The sequence below is a fragment of the Cryptotermes secundus genome, unplaced genomic scaffold (assembly GCF_002891405.2).
Source record: "Cryptotermes secundus unplaced genomic scaffold, Csec_1.0 scaffold4316, whole genome shotgun sequence".
NCBI lineage: Eukaryota > Metazoa > Arthropoda > Insecta > Blattodea > Kalotermitidae > Cryptotermes > Cryptotermes secundus.
Genome location: NW_019727849.1, coordinates 27,161 through 41,486, shown reverse-complemented (window position 1 = coordinate 41,486; position 14,326 = coordinate 27,161). Strand labels below are relative to the sequence as shown.

General features: G+C 42.1%; 1 long non-coding RNA gene across 2 annotated transcripts; it reads left to right on the top strand.

Moving 5' to 3' along the window:
* Window positions 1-4,082: 4,082 nt before the first annotated feature.
* On the top strand, window positions 4,083-11,707 carry LOC111865090. Of its 2 annotated transcripts, none has more exons than XR_002842920.2 (4): window positions 4,083-4,215; window positions 7,829-8,039; window positions 10,844-10,978; window positions 11,458-11,707. It is a non-coding gene; the product is annotated as an uncharacterized LOC111865090 (long non-coding RNA). The 2 variants fall into 2 exon arrangements; XR_002842921.1 differs by lacking the exon at window positions 4,083-4,215 and adding an exon at window positions 4,226-4,319.
* Window positions 11,708-14,326: the final 2,619 nt, after the last annotated feature.

Below are 14,326 nucleotides of genomic sequence, written 5' to 3'. Positions count from 1 at the left end.
AACGGGCCCAACTGAGTAGGTCTATCTTGTCCCATCCACCTGAGGACGGAGACAGATCCAGTCTCCGAAACATTTTTGTCTTATATACACCATATGATGGATAGAGTCCAAAATAAGCCTTATAGTTCTGTACATCATACACCATCGTCAGAATCCTTTCAAGTCTACTTCTTCGTTCGTTTAAAATTTTCTGCCTGAGGAAATTTCGATGAAGTGAACTGAATTCGATAAGAGTACGCAGGATATATTAGTTCCCATTACAGAGACGTTCAAACTTCTTTCACTAACTGAAAATGTTCAATTTGTAATCCGGTTGTATATTGGGGACACGCCGTAGCGTAGTTGGTTCAGGCACTATGCTATAAGCCGGAAGGTCGTGGTTGGATTCTCAATGAGGTCATTGTATTCTTCCTAGTGACCTAATCCTTCCAGCCGCACTATGGCCGTGAGGTCAACTGAGCCTCTAACAGAAATGAGCTCCAGGAATCTTCCTGTGGGTAAAGGGCGGCCGGCGAATAAGGTTGGCTCGGCCCTCATACCGACACGTTAATAAACACTCAAATCCTTGGCTTTCATTTTCAGTAAAATTTTGATGAATGACAATTATTTTATCGTATATTATGAGACGCAATTATGTATGCGGATATTCATAAATGGGTATAATATTAAAGTTAAACGTTATAAATGAAATAGGAATACGTGATCATAATGACAAATGGGTCTAATTTATTTTGGCAACGTCGGATTCCTTTAAAACTAAGAGGAGCACATACCCTTGGCGAAACAGGGTGCAGAGTAATACAGCAGAAGTTTTCAGGTTATGAAGTGGCGTGATGTAGCAGAATTGATGTGAATGTTATAATGTTACAGGTGTGCAGCTGACGTCAGAGTGGAGTTTGTGTGTACACGTCGAGATGTCGCCACCTGCCACTGAAAGTTGGCATTCATTGATCATGATCGTGCTCAGAAGCTGGCGACAGTATGTTCTTTCTGAATCACGTACCACACTACACGTTGTCACAGCCCGGAAGAATACAATCTAATTTAAATTGTTAGGCCTAATATTGGAAGGATTAAATATTGGTTTATGTACGAACTTCGTTATTTGAAAGTATAAAGCACACATTAGGTCAGTAAAGAACAATGCTTTAAATTCGGTGATAGAATGAAATACTTGGTTGAGGTACTATGCTGCAACCCGGAAGATCGCGGGTTCGATTCCCGATGAGGTCATTGGATTTTTCAATTGACCTAATTCTTCAAGCCGCACTATGTCCTTGGGGTTCACTCAGCCTCCAATAGAAATGAGTGCCAGGAATCTTCCTGGGGCACAAAGGTGGCCAGTGCGTGAGGCTGGCGCATTCTGGTTTTCTAGAATCGAATTCCTAGCACATCAGAACTTAATGGAGGCCCAAACTACTCAAATAATTTGTTTTTGAACATGGACCACACCAAGATTCTTCTTGTGTTGCTTGGATGTGATGATAAACTTGTGAATATTATTGTAATAAAACTGAAATACGAGACTTCATTCTGTATAACTATGTTCTGTACCGGACTCTCAGAATACATTGACCGGTGACCATAGAAGCTTGCCATATTGAGCCCCTATTCTTGTTAGGTAACATTATTTTTAAACTCTGTAAGAGAATTTTCAGGGTTCCTCACAACTTGATTAGGTAACTTTATGGAAGAAAAGTCCTGTGAGGTCAATCAGAACTGCGGTATGGTGACTTTGCCTGCAATCGTACGATGAAAAATATAATATATATTAAATTACTAATTATGGCGTAAATATCTACGTCGCCATGTGATGACGCACGCTGAAATATCTTCAGACGTCAATTTTAATTTTCTTGAAGACGCCCTAACAACTGCTCCCCACAAAAATTAATGTAGGAACAAATCCGTGAGCATATTGCTTGGGCCCTTCAACCGAACTGAGGCATCTGTCTAGTTCTGAAGCGGCCTTTCAGTCTCTGTATGGCCTACGAAAATCTGACACGCACAAATAAAATCTTGTATATGATGACATGTGTGTTCAACTTATTGTGTGAGCTGTATAAACTTGTACAAATAAAAGGAAAAATATTAAGCATGAATAAAATTGAATGTGTTTACTTGTTATTTTCTTTTGTAGTTCACTAGCTTTGTCGTTAGGAATTCCCTCCCCAGTGAATGTTCCCAGATCCGTGAGTGTTGCCAACCTAAGCATATTGCTGAAATGCAACAGGTCTCTTCTCCATAATCATGTCCCCAGCAAAGGACAGTGAAGCATGAATTATATGATGACGTATCAACTGCAGAGACTGATGAACATATGTTGTACTGGATATTGCCCACTCTCGTAGGTATATTTCGTGTACCGTTCTATGACACGTACGTTCACGCCTGTATCTGGATGTTGGCTGTATTCTATAAATTACTTTCTTTCTAATGTTGATGGGGTAAGGCCCAGACCACATCAAAATGGAGGCTCAGCCAATAATAAATTGCATCTAAACTCAAAATTTTGATATTCTGATACGTAATTTCCAGAAACTGGTGAACCCTGCCGCTAATGTAATTTTTAAAATGAGTTCCAAAGAAGCAGCAAAAAAACATGGCGTCATCCCGTCACAGTAATACATGAAACATACAATCTAAAAGTTAATGCCACTGGAATATTAATACAGCCTCTGATTTTATGGACATCAGTTGTCCTAATTTTTATTTTAAACGACGTTTCGGATGCCGGACTATCAACTTCCTCAGGTAAAAGCCCACTCCTTTGGGCCCAATCGATACAGAGGGACTAGCTATGTAGATTGGGCCCAACAGAATAGGTTTTCTTGTCTTTAAGGCTGAGACAATCGACTCTCCGAAACGTCCTAAAAATTTAATGTGTAGAAAATATATAAAATTGATCAATGCATAATTACACTGTTGCGCAACGTGTAGAGATGACTGCCAGTTTATGCTCAAAATAGGAAGGAAAGTAATTTTCCTTTCAAAAATGCCCCTATGAAGGCTGTAAATTCGGCGTGCCCCACGCGGCCGCTTGGTTCACCTGTGCTCACACCGTCCCCTCTCCTGAATACTGGGTCAGTGGCCACCAGGCCGTGCTAACAAACAGTCTCCTGAACACTCAACGTCGCGAACTTCAAGGGCACGTCAGATGCTTCTCTATGGGCGCCGTCGGGACTTTTTCCAAATCCGTTCCTTCTACTGGTCGCCCTAGGGTATCCTGCAGAGAAGTCACTTCTAATTTGTTACATCAGGGTGAGTATCACAGCTATAGGGTTGTAACTCGTGCCATTTGAATGAGAAACTCTGAAAGTCTTACCTGCCCTAAAGCTTCATCCGTGACCCGACGAATGTCCAGTCTAATCCAGCTCACCCTACACGCTTTCTAACATATTCCTGCTAATTGTCTCGGTGACTGCGGTAATTCTCAACTTCAGTGGTAGAGGTGGCACACACACTGGTTTCTTTACATAACCCCACAGAAAGGAGTCACGTGGAGTGAGAGCGGGAGACCGAGGAGGCCACTTCATCTGCAGCTCCAGGTCTCCCAATCCAACGGTTTGGTAGCGTGACACTGGTGCTAATGAGGAGCCTATGCGGCTTGTTAAAAATGAACGTGTTCGGTCTCACGAACTCACTCCACGTGACTCCTTTCTGTGGGGTTATGTAAAGAAACGAGTGTGTCACCTCTACCACTGAAGTTGAGAATTACCGCAGTTACCGAGACAATTAGCAGGAATATGTTAGAAAGAGTATAGAGTGAGCTGGATTAAACTGGACATTCGTCGGGTCACGAATGGAGCTCACATTCAGCACCTGTAGGGCAGGTAAAACTTTTTCTTATTCAGGTGACACGAGTTTCAACTGTATAGTTGTAATACTCACCTCGTTGTAACAAATTAAAAGTGTATCAATCATTTATGGATATCCTGCATATACATTTAAAAAATGAACCAATTTTTGGTATATTTCCTGCCCCCCTCCCCCCGCCTCCTATCGACGCCCATATTTATCCTACACAATATTCGCGCAACGAATTGATCACTGCCGCAGAACTTCAGTGGAAGGTAACGGCGAGTCACGTGAAGAGCAATCGCTATGATCACGGACGTCCCACGTGAGGAAGGACACGGTACACATCGTAACGCTCAGTGCTGCACAATTTGAGGGGCAAGTAAACAGCGCTACACACCGCCAGAGGCTAGTCAGGTTCGTGTATCAGCATCCTGTGAGTGGCTGTCTAGTGTTGCAAATACGAGGCCTCGCTACTAAAAGTTCATATAAGTCAACTTTGAGGTTATGTAGGATTTCAGGTACTCACAGCGGTGCTTATGAAAAGTAATATCTTCTACGGTATCATACCGTGCAGTCAGTTCGGAGGAACATGGCCTCCATCTTCTCACTCGAAGAATAAACCGAACAAGCAGAGCTCTGCCTACCACCGTTCACACCGGTTTTTCTTGGCTTATTCTTTGACCCTGAAGATGGAGGCGGTATATTCCTCCGAAACGTAGGTTGACTTTCAACTGACTACACGGCGTCACCATCAGATGGTGACGTAGACTGTTACAGCATCAGAAGACAACTCAATTCAGCACACGGGGGGAACCAGACTCTCAAAACCGGTACCCCTCTGCAGACACGAGCCTCTCTCTCGTAAGGTTGTCTGCTTGAAGTGTGGCATAACCACAGAAATGTGTCAGGTAGAATTGCATACATAATTGTGTTCTAAGGTGTCACCCGTGTAATTTGGTAAAAACGTACCGAAATTTCGGACGAATCTGCCGCCTCCACCTTCAGGGTGAACGAGAATACAGAAATTTGGAAAGGATCAATAAAAGAACAGGTTTGCTAGTGCAGCAGTGGCCAACAGTTTGTAATCTGAAGACGGAGACAGCAGATTCCTTGGAAACGTTGATAACAATCGTGTTAAGGGCTTAGGTCCCTGAAGCTTATTATTTGTCTATGTAGATAAGTATTGAGATAGTGACATAAATAGGCCACGGTCACTTCCCGATTCATCATCAGTAGATCTAATTACCATGTCGTTGGACTGTTTACAAGCTATTCAGCGGAGAAGGAATTCTTGAAATGCTATTTAGATGTAGTTGCTCAGCGACACCCGACGTAAAGGCCATTTGGCTTCGTATGGTTTCATAGTGACCAGTGAATTGTAAAGGGCGTGGAGTGAAGTGATTGTGGTCTCCTTCTAAGGTACTATCACAGCGTTTGCCTGGAGGGTCTGAGGAAAAACACAGAGAATCAGAAGTGAGAGTAGTTGGTGTGCCGCCAAGATTTGAACCCGGCATCTTGCAAATAAGTGTCAGAAGCGACACAGTTTGAGCAGACTTCGTCGATTAACTGTTAAAAGTGGAGATAACTTTATCTCTATTTCTAAATTACCTAACGGTGAAGGAATATAGGAAGTGCATGGTAAAACACCACACATTCTTAACGTCGACGGCACCGTGTCAATATGTATTCCTTCCTCTTTGCTCCCGGTGGACACGGGAGGAAAGGCTGAGTGGCCCCAGGGCCGGCCTAGACAGCCGTGGCGTAGAGCTGTCCCTCTTCTGCAGAAATGTAACCCTGACAGTTCGCAGCCAGCCACTTACCGATTGAGCTGCCAGAGCTTATGGGAGCCTTGATACATACTGTAAACTCTGGAGCCAGAGAGACAGCCATTGCTAGGTAACGGTCGTAAGCAACACTGGAGTAAATGTTGGAAGCGGTGTTTTCTGTGTTGTCAATGTCGAGGCTATATAATGAGGGCCAGCTGTCATTACGGGAAAGTCTTGAGACGGCAGTTAGAAATTTAGGACGCTGGTGTGTGATGGTCGCCAGCCTGCGAGGACGTGAACCAGGAAGCAGAGTGACTTCCGCAGTTGGAAGACGTTACCAAGCAACGCGGTGAGAGACCGTGACTGAGAACACCAGTCTGTGTGTGATAGTAATTTGTAAAGTGTAGTCACGAGTTGTGTGTTAAAAAAAGAACTCCATGGCCTGTAGTCCGCAAGCGAACTATACCGATCGAGCGACCGCCGCTTGTCGGCGAAATTAGTGCCAACTAAAGTGTCCAATAAATCCGATTATGAAACCAAACCCCGTCTATAGTCACACTCGTACATTTGACAATACATTTAACACTCTTGCACGTATTTTACTACCGGGAAATCGGGTTCGATTCCCATGGCAGACAATGTTTTTTTTTCTTGTACATAGCTTCCAGATGAGCTCTGGGATCCATTTATTCTCATCGAGCGCGTATCGAGAGTTGTTTTCGCGAAGGTAAAGCGGTTCGGGCGTGAAGCTGATCACTCGCCTCCATCTAGGGCCGAGTTTAAGAATAGTAGGAGCTATAACTCCACTCCCCCACGGGATCTAAATGGCGTGGTGTTTAATTATGTGCAGGTACAGTTCTACATCTCCAGCTCACAGAATCGTGAAGTAGTTTCTGTGCCGACGTGGTTCGCGCACCACAAGTTTGAACATGAACGCGGCCCCTATCTTGTGTCTGCCCACATTTTGCTGCTCTCAACAGCGAACATTTTAATTAGTGGAGGTGGCGGAAGTAGCGTTTAGTCTCCACTCTGCGTGCTTCAGTTGGCAAGTCTGTTGACGTAATACGTATGTGAAAGCACTAACATTGGTCTAATCACCACTGCGGAATCTTAAACTTTACTACGCTACGAACGAGATACGTCGTTTACAAGCCTCAGCCTACTCTATAGTGTTTGTCGCTGTAAATGGAAAAATCTCTATGTTATTTCGGACTTTCAGCAGCCGTTAAGTAGTAACTAGGGAAACATATAATAAAGATGCTTATAGAAACTACATTCTTGTAGAAATTGACGTCGTATAGTCTTGTATAAATATAAGCAATTCGGAGGAAACTCTTGTCTCCCTTTTTGGCCTAGAAGAGTGAGATGCAAAGAGCATATTCATTGCAATTTTGGCAGCTTTCTACTGGACTCCACATAAATATTAGTCTTCAAATTCGCTGCGTTGAAAACAGCAGATGTCAGCAAAAAAATCAATTTTTCAAAGAAACTTAAAAAGTATAAAAGCAAATAAAGACTTATATGGGGGGAAAAAATAAGCGTTTTAAATTTTTCATTTTTCAATTTAAATCCTCAGGGTACACGGATGTTTTTGAGGCCTAGTCAAGAAATATATTTTGGGGGATGTGAATTCAATTAAATTGAATCATAGGCGATTCTACTTACAGACATCTGTGGAGATGATCATGAATGTTCTAGAACATATGTATGATTATCAGCTTCTCGAGGCTGTTTCTGCAATCAGTCAATCAGCTCTTTCATCGGTGCACCAGCTTGCCGAGAATAAAATAAACATATGTAATGTTTTTACCGTCAACGCAACAACGCACGGACCGCACAGAAAAAGTCTCTTTTCTCTCGCTGCCTGTAAAACACGTGTCCACAGAGCTGTTCCCTAGCAATGGCTGTTGTACTGTCGCTTGTTTACACAGTTGTTACTCGATAATGGGTCTACATGTGACAGTAGGTTAATGGGGGTTGCGAGAGCTGAGATAGTGCAATAGTTCGAATAGCTGTCACAAGAAATGCACACACAACTTTGGCGGAGAAATCTCTGGGGAACCTGTAAGGCCTAATTTACTTGAACGATAAGGAGATGGAAAGGGAACGTTCAAATGGATCTTAGAGGAAACTGACATGCTGTGTGGCCTAGGATCATGTGTGACGGTAGGCAGCGCCACCCAGCGGGCTCTTCTCGCAGTCAGTGTGTAGATAGTTGCGTAGTTCATGATCTGCTTGATTCGTTACTTGTTGATGTGCAGGCCCGCTGCTTCATACACAGCAGTAGCACGACAAGAAACAAGTGACTGCTCCAGCCCGCCCCAGTCAAGCGGAGCGACATGTATCCGTGTTCGGGAATGCTGGTAGCCCTGCTCTGCATTGTTGTGATGTTCGTTGGAGAGAGGGGGCTGGTGGTGGGCGGAGGCGAAGTAGGGTCTGAATTTGAACCCCTTAACGACACTCTACAGAAAGGTAACCGATTCGTTTGTTTATTGGTTGCAACCCCTTCTCCCCCGGTAATTTCAGTTGAAGATATGCACAGTGCGGTCGCATTTTATGCGAATTTGAAATAGTGCGATTTGAAAATATTAATAAAGCTTCAATTTATGCGCAAATTTTAAATAATAATCCCCAAAATTTCGGCAAGAATCACTTTTCAAGACTTGTCTTGGATTAAGCGAGGTCTTCAGAGACGCTCTCACATAAAATCCTACAGCACTGTGTGTATATGTTTTTGTTATATACTTTCGTACTACCATACACATTCATTTTGAGGCGTGTTAAATTAATTAACTTAAAGTGGCAAGAGATGGCGGGTCGGGTTCTTTTTTACTGATACAGAAGAATAAGCAACGAATAATGAAGCCAGGCTGGTGTTTGAATATGAAAATTCGTTTTTGTTTTTCCCACTTTTTTGATTCTTTTTCGGTTTTAGTATATCAGACTGACAAATAATTAAAATGTGGGTTTCGGTCAAAAATACTACGGCTGGGAGTCCACGTACCTCGGAGTGTGGACTCTCTGAAAGAAGGACAAGTGGCCAAGAAATGGAGGTAAATACAGTGGAGGAAAGAGAAATCAGTGATGTGGAGGCGGAAGAAGCGGTGATGGAAGGCATGAGCTATGCAAAGGCAAAGAATGAAGTTATCGAACCAAAGAAGAGGGTTGCAGGAGAGACAGGACCTGAATTATCATCAGATGAGGAACTCATGGCATAATTTTGGGGACGCTGAAGCAACGGTAAGACACCTATGGAAAGCTGTCGGCTTCACGAACAACATTACAATAAAATCCAGTGGGAATAAACTAATTGAGATTGTTCAGTTGAGCTGTAGAAGCCTAAGAAGCTATGACAGAATAAGACGTTTATAAGAATGTGCTGCAGAAGGGAGGATGGGCATTCCTTAGGCCAATTTTCTATATACATTTATATTTAAAAAAAATACGTGTAGAGAAGAGAGATCGGCTTTATCTCCTTGTTGCCTCGACATGCAAGAGGCGCAGTTAGAACTACTGAGTTCTTATTATCATTAAGAATGTCATGGTTGGAATTTAGAATTGATTTTCACGCCTGATGATTCTGTACAAAGGCATTCATGATACGCTGAAGTTGAAGTTACTTGGCGAGTAAAGTTTTCTGCGTTGTAACGTCATATGTTTCGCAGAGAGCCCACGTTTCGGAGGAAAATATCACTTCCATCAGTAGGGCCGAAAAGTGAGCAGAGCAAGAAACCAACACATCTGGTTTCTTACTGTCATTATTCTTCCACCTGCAGGTGCAGGTGGTATATTCCTCCGAAACGTCATACTGTCTCCGTTCTACAACCAAGAACACTGTAATGTACATAACCAAACTAAACTAAAATCGACCTGGAAAATGTTTGTTCTCTGTTCTGCACGTACAATGTAATGACGTTGTGTGAGTCACTGACTTTGGAATCAGGAATTAATATTGGAATCAAGATATATGAGGCAAGATGTCTGAAAAAAGAAAAGCCTGCATAATGCGAAACTTCATATTCTGGATTGACGATAATTTGGGGGCGATTAATTTAAGGCGTATGCGTAGAGCATGGGAGTTTAATGAATGCATACGAAGGTCTGGTTGAAAATTCTAAAGGAAAATTACTATGGGGAGTATTAGAATGTGTGTAATGTAAATACTGCGCGAAGAAGCGGGCCGTGAGCAACAGACACTCGGTACGGTTCAGTGGTGGTCTGTACCTACATATACAGGGTGTTTCACAGCTTTAGGACATAACTGCAGGAGGTGATTTCCTAGGTCTTCGTGATCAAAAAAGTTCATATAAACGTGTGTCCGATTTTGGACGGTTACGGAGTTATGACCGCCTTAAACTCAGAACAGAAGGTAACGATTACTGACAATAAACGGAACAAAATAATAAACCAGCATAATACATGATACATTTAAAGTATGAATGTAAAGTTAACTTCGTGAAATTATCTTTAATTTGAAGTTATTGGTGCTTAAAGCTGATTTTCGAAAATGCCACCGCCGGCCGCAACACAGGCTGCCGCTCGGTTGTGAACCGCGCCGGACATACCAACCCTCCCCGCCATAGGTACATCTCAAGTGTCGAGATGACGAGAACGCTCTGTTTGTAGCTGGCTAAAAATAGCGACCCGCCAGCTGACAGACGCGGTTCACACGTGGGCGTGTACGGGAATGAAAAAACGGTCATAACTCCGTAACCGTCCAAAATCGGACACATGTTTATATGAACTTTTTTGATCACAAAGACCTAGGAAATCACCTGCTGCAGTTATGCCCTAAAGTCGTGAAACACCCTGTATAGTAATGATTTGGCAATAATATAAATAGAGTATATTAATATCTGCCGGTCACGGTAGCCGAGCGGTCTAAGGCGTGCTTTGTCTTCGCTTGCTCGGAAGCCGGGATCGTGGGTTTGATTCTCACTCAGGGCATGGATGTTTGTGTGCGTTTTTCTGTGTTTGTGTACAGGTAGAGGCCTTGCGACGAGCTGATCACCCGCCCAAGGAGTCCTACCGAATGTGTAAGATCTAGAAAAACCGAAGGGAACGGAGAAGTTCATGGAGGTAGGCCTAGGCCCACTGGGGCTGTAGTGCCAAGGGGGAATATTAACATCTATAGTTCTTTTTATTCTTAAATGTTTTATATTTCGGACAGTATGAAAACAGAAGTTGCGCTGTTACAACTTTGAGCTGATTTCTGGAAGTGGGCATCATGCCGAATGTTACATCTCCTTACCGACAGATGGCTGCACATGTTTCAGAAACACGGCCGTACGAAACGAACTGGGTGATCACAGAGCAGCCGCGCTGCTGTTCTGACTGCACGTACGTCGCCGCCGGTTTCAAGTGCAAGGTCAAGTCCTGTCTTCATAATTGTCCTTGGGCTCGGAGTGCAGGTGACTACTTCACCAATTTTTGTATTTCTTTAGAGTTCGAAGCTGAAACTCTGTATTGTGACTCGATAAAATAAGGAGTAATTGTATTACAGTTTGTTTAAAAGACTGAAAACGATACGTGAAACCAGTCATGAATGCGAATAGGTGAGGATCAAGAAGTATACCTTCTGGGATACAATGCCGTGTAGTCCGTTGAAAGTTAGCTGATGTTTCGGAGAAACATGTCGCCTTCATCTTCAGGGTCGAAGAATAAGACGAACAAGAAATATGTGTGAATGCAGATGGGAAGCAGAGCGAAATGTTCCTCCGAAACGTCTGTTGATTTTCAACGAACTACCTGGTGTTATATTCCACGAGATAGAATATTTCATAACCACCTCTGTGAGAACCTCAAATTTTACATGGCCAGTTGCTTAATTTCCAGACTTTGTCTTTCCTCCGTGTAATGATGTGTCTGTTTCCTCCATCTTTCACTGTAGGTGCACCCAGAGCACTGCCAATGTTCTGAGACCCGTCGCAGCACAAGGTCGCACCACGCTCTTCAGTGAATCAAGCAGATCTGTCAGGAATGCAGTCATCTACTAGTGAGAATGGGGCGTATGTGTGCTGGTGGGGTGTATCTTGGCTGTCCCTGGGCCCCAAGCTTCAAGAGAGCAATATTATATTTAAGCATCCTGTTACACTCACACAATATATGAGACAAACTCCGTCTTAAGTGCAACAATTTAATTGTAGTTCTTTCTTCTTCCCTTCCTCTACACTGCATGTTTCGGCCCTAAGTGGCCATCATCAGGTGTGTATTCTTACGTAGCTGTTACACTGCCCGTAGTTTAAATTTTAAAACACCAGTCTTTCCAATTGTATGTATGTATAAAATCTTTGTTAACCTACACACGTCAATTTGATTTCTAAAATTGGCACTTTTTTAAAACTTCAATTCAAATTAAAATGTCTTTAAATTTTCCGTTCTTTTTTTCCAAATTTTAAAAATTAAAATTTCTCGGGGTACATGCCCTATGTCTATAGTGCTGCAGCGGCCACTTCTTGTTTTATCGCTGTTCAGGTATTGTTCTGTGTAGGCTCTCTGTGCGTGTGCCGCTGCCTATCTTTAATACATTTTTTTTATTTAACTCCAATGATTATACAATACATCCATTAAATGTGGATAATGAGTACATTTGTGGTTAAATTTAATACAATTTTAATTGAAGTTTTAAAAAAGTGCCAATTTTAGAAATCAAATTGACGTGTGTAGGTTAACAAAGATTTTATACATACATACAATTGGAAAGACTGGTGTTTTAAAATTTAAACTACGGGCAGTGTAACAGCTACGTAAGAATACACACCTGATGATGGCCATTTAGGGCCGAAACATTTAGTGTAGAGGAAGGGAAGAAGAAAGAACTACAATTAAATTGTTGCACTTAAGACGGGGTTTGTCTCATATATTCAAGAGAGCCCTTCTTCCGTCTTGACGCAATCTATTTGCGTCTGTAAAATTAAACCATTGCCTTGTTCATAAAATGTATTCAAACTACGTGCAAAACAAATGCCTGAGAATTATGATACAACTACCGTATAAGGTCACTCCATCTGTTTTCAAATATGTTAACTATTTGTACCTCCCCCGGTGACGTTTCACAGCCGATGAAATGGTAAGCTATACCGGAAGTCGTCTCAAAGCCATCAATGCATGCCGATGGATTCATTTTGTACCTTATTCCTTGTTTCATGTGTATTGATTTTTCAACGCCATTGTCCATAAGTCTTTAGTTTTTATTGCTGTAACTACAACGTGTGTCTAATTATGCTATGTAAACATTTTTGTGTTGATATTTTCTTGTGACATTTGCAAAATAAAAAAGCAAATGAGGTTTCTGTTAGTTGAATTACTAATAACGAACTTGGGGGAGGGGGTTTCTAGCGTATTTAGAGTTCACTTTGGGGTGGGGTGAGGTTTCAAAACTTGAAGCTGCAACAGACCGTCAGAGACATCTCAGCACGCTGTCAAATTATATCCTAAAATACGCCTGGCCCTTTCCTACCTTTAATTTATCATTTACAAAGCCTTTTATCATTCAATGTCCGTAGCCTCTGCGTTTGAAATATCAAACAAAACGCAAAAAGTAAAGAAGTAATGTATCACAAGTGAGTTGACTGGCATTGTGTGCTGTAATTACGGCCGAACTATAGAAGCCAGTTACTTAGTACAAAAAACCGTACAACAGATGGCAGCAGGCTACGTACTGATTCGCTGAAGGTAAAAATTGGTTTAACAAAAATGTCTTCTATTAGGCTCTTCTTGGGTTATATTGCTAAGAGATACCGTATTTACGCATGTATAGGCCGCGTGCGTGTATAGGCCGCAGCACAATTTTCAGACAAATTATAGAAAAAATAATTTTCTTGGAATATTATTTCAGGAGTATTACACCCTGTATTACTAATTATGAATATAATTTTTTTTAAATGCAGTGTGATTTCGAATATTTCGAATATAAGCCGCACCCCAGTTTTCCTCTTGAATTTTTGGCAAAAAATGTGCGGCCTATACATGCGTAAATACGGTATTTTACAAGAAAAAAAAAACTTTAACCACAGCTGTACCTGGGTTGAATGAGGTTGTCACCCATGACCCTACGATTGACATCGCTAGATGTACAATATTTCTTGTGTGCAGTCACACCCATTGTTCTTGAAGCTGAAATGTTCATATTCACCGGACACTGACCCACCAATTTTATGCTCTTAAATAGCGAAAATTACCCGTCCAAACGCTCAGGCAGGCGCTAGCGAGGCGCAGGTGCGAAGAGCCGAATGAAATCGCATCTTTAACAGACTTACACAAGGCATTTCTTATGAAGTTTCTAATTATTAAACAGTTCTGTAACATTCTTGAATTACGAAGCTAATGGCTAAACAGCGTCTCCAAAATAATTCTACGTGTATTGTGCCTCTTGTTCGGATATTATTATGTCATACATGTTCTGAAATGTGGTCACTTTCTATACCATTGTCACAGCATGTATCAGCGATATCCTGACATATCCACCAACATTGATACACTTGTCTCGTCGCTTTACCAGTGCGTCGAAACCCGCAGAATGGAAATCCTTTCACTGTTATCTCAGTCACTTCCGCACCCCCGTTTCCTCTTCGTCATCAGCGAAACGTTTGCCACCCAGTTGTGAATAGCTTTACTCGACAAACACTTCTAATCCTAAACAGGAAACACATCTTTGCGAATATCCTCTGTATTGATTCTTTTTGCCCACAGAATGTGCACAATAGAACCTTGTTCTTCGCTAGTATGCTCTCCAAACATTCTCACCATTTTGACTACTG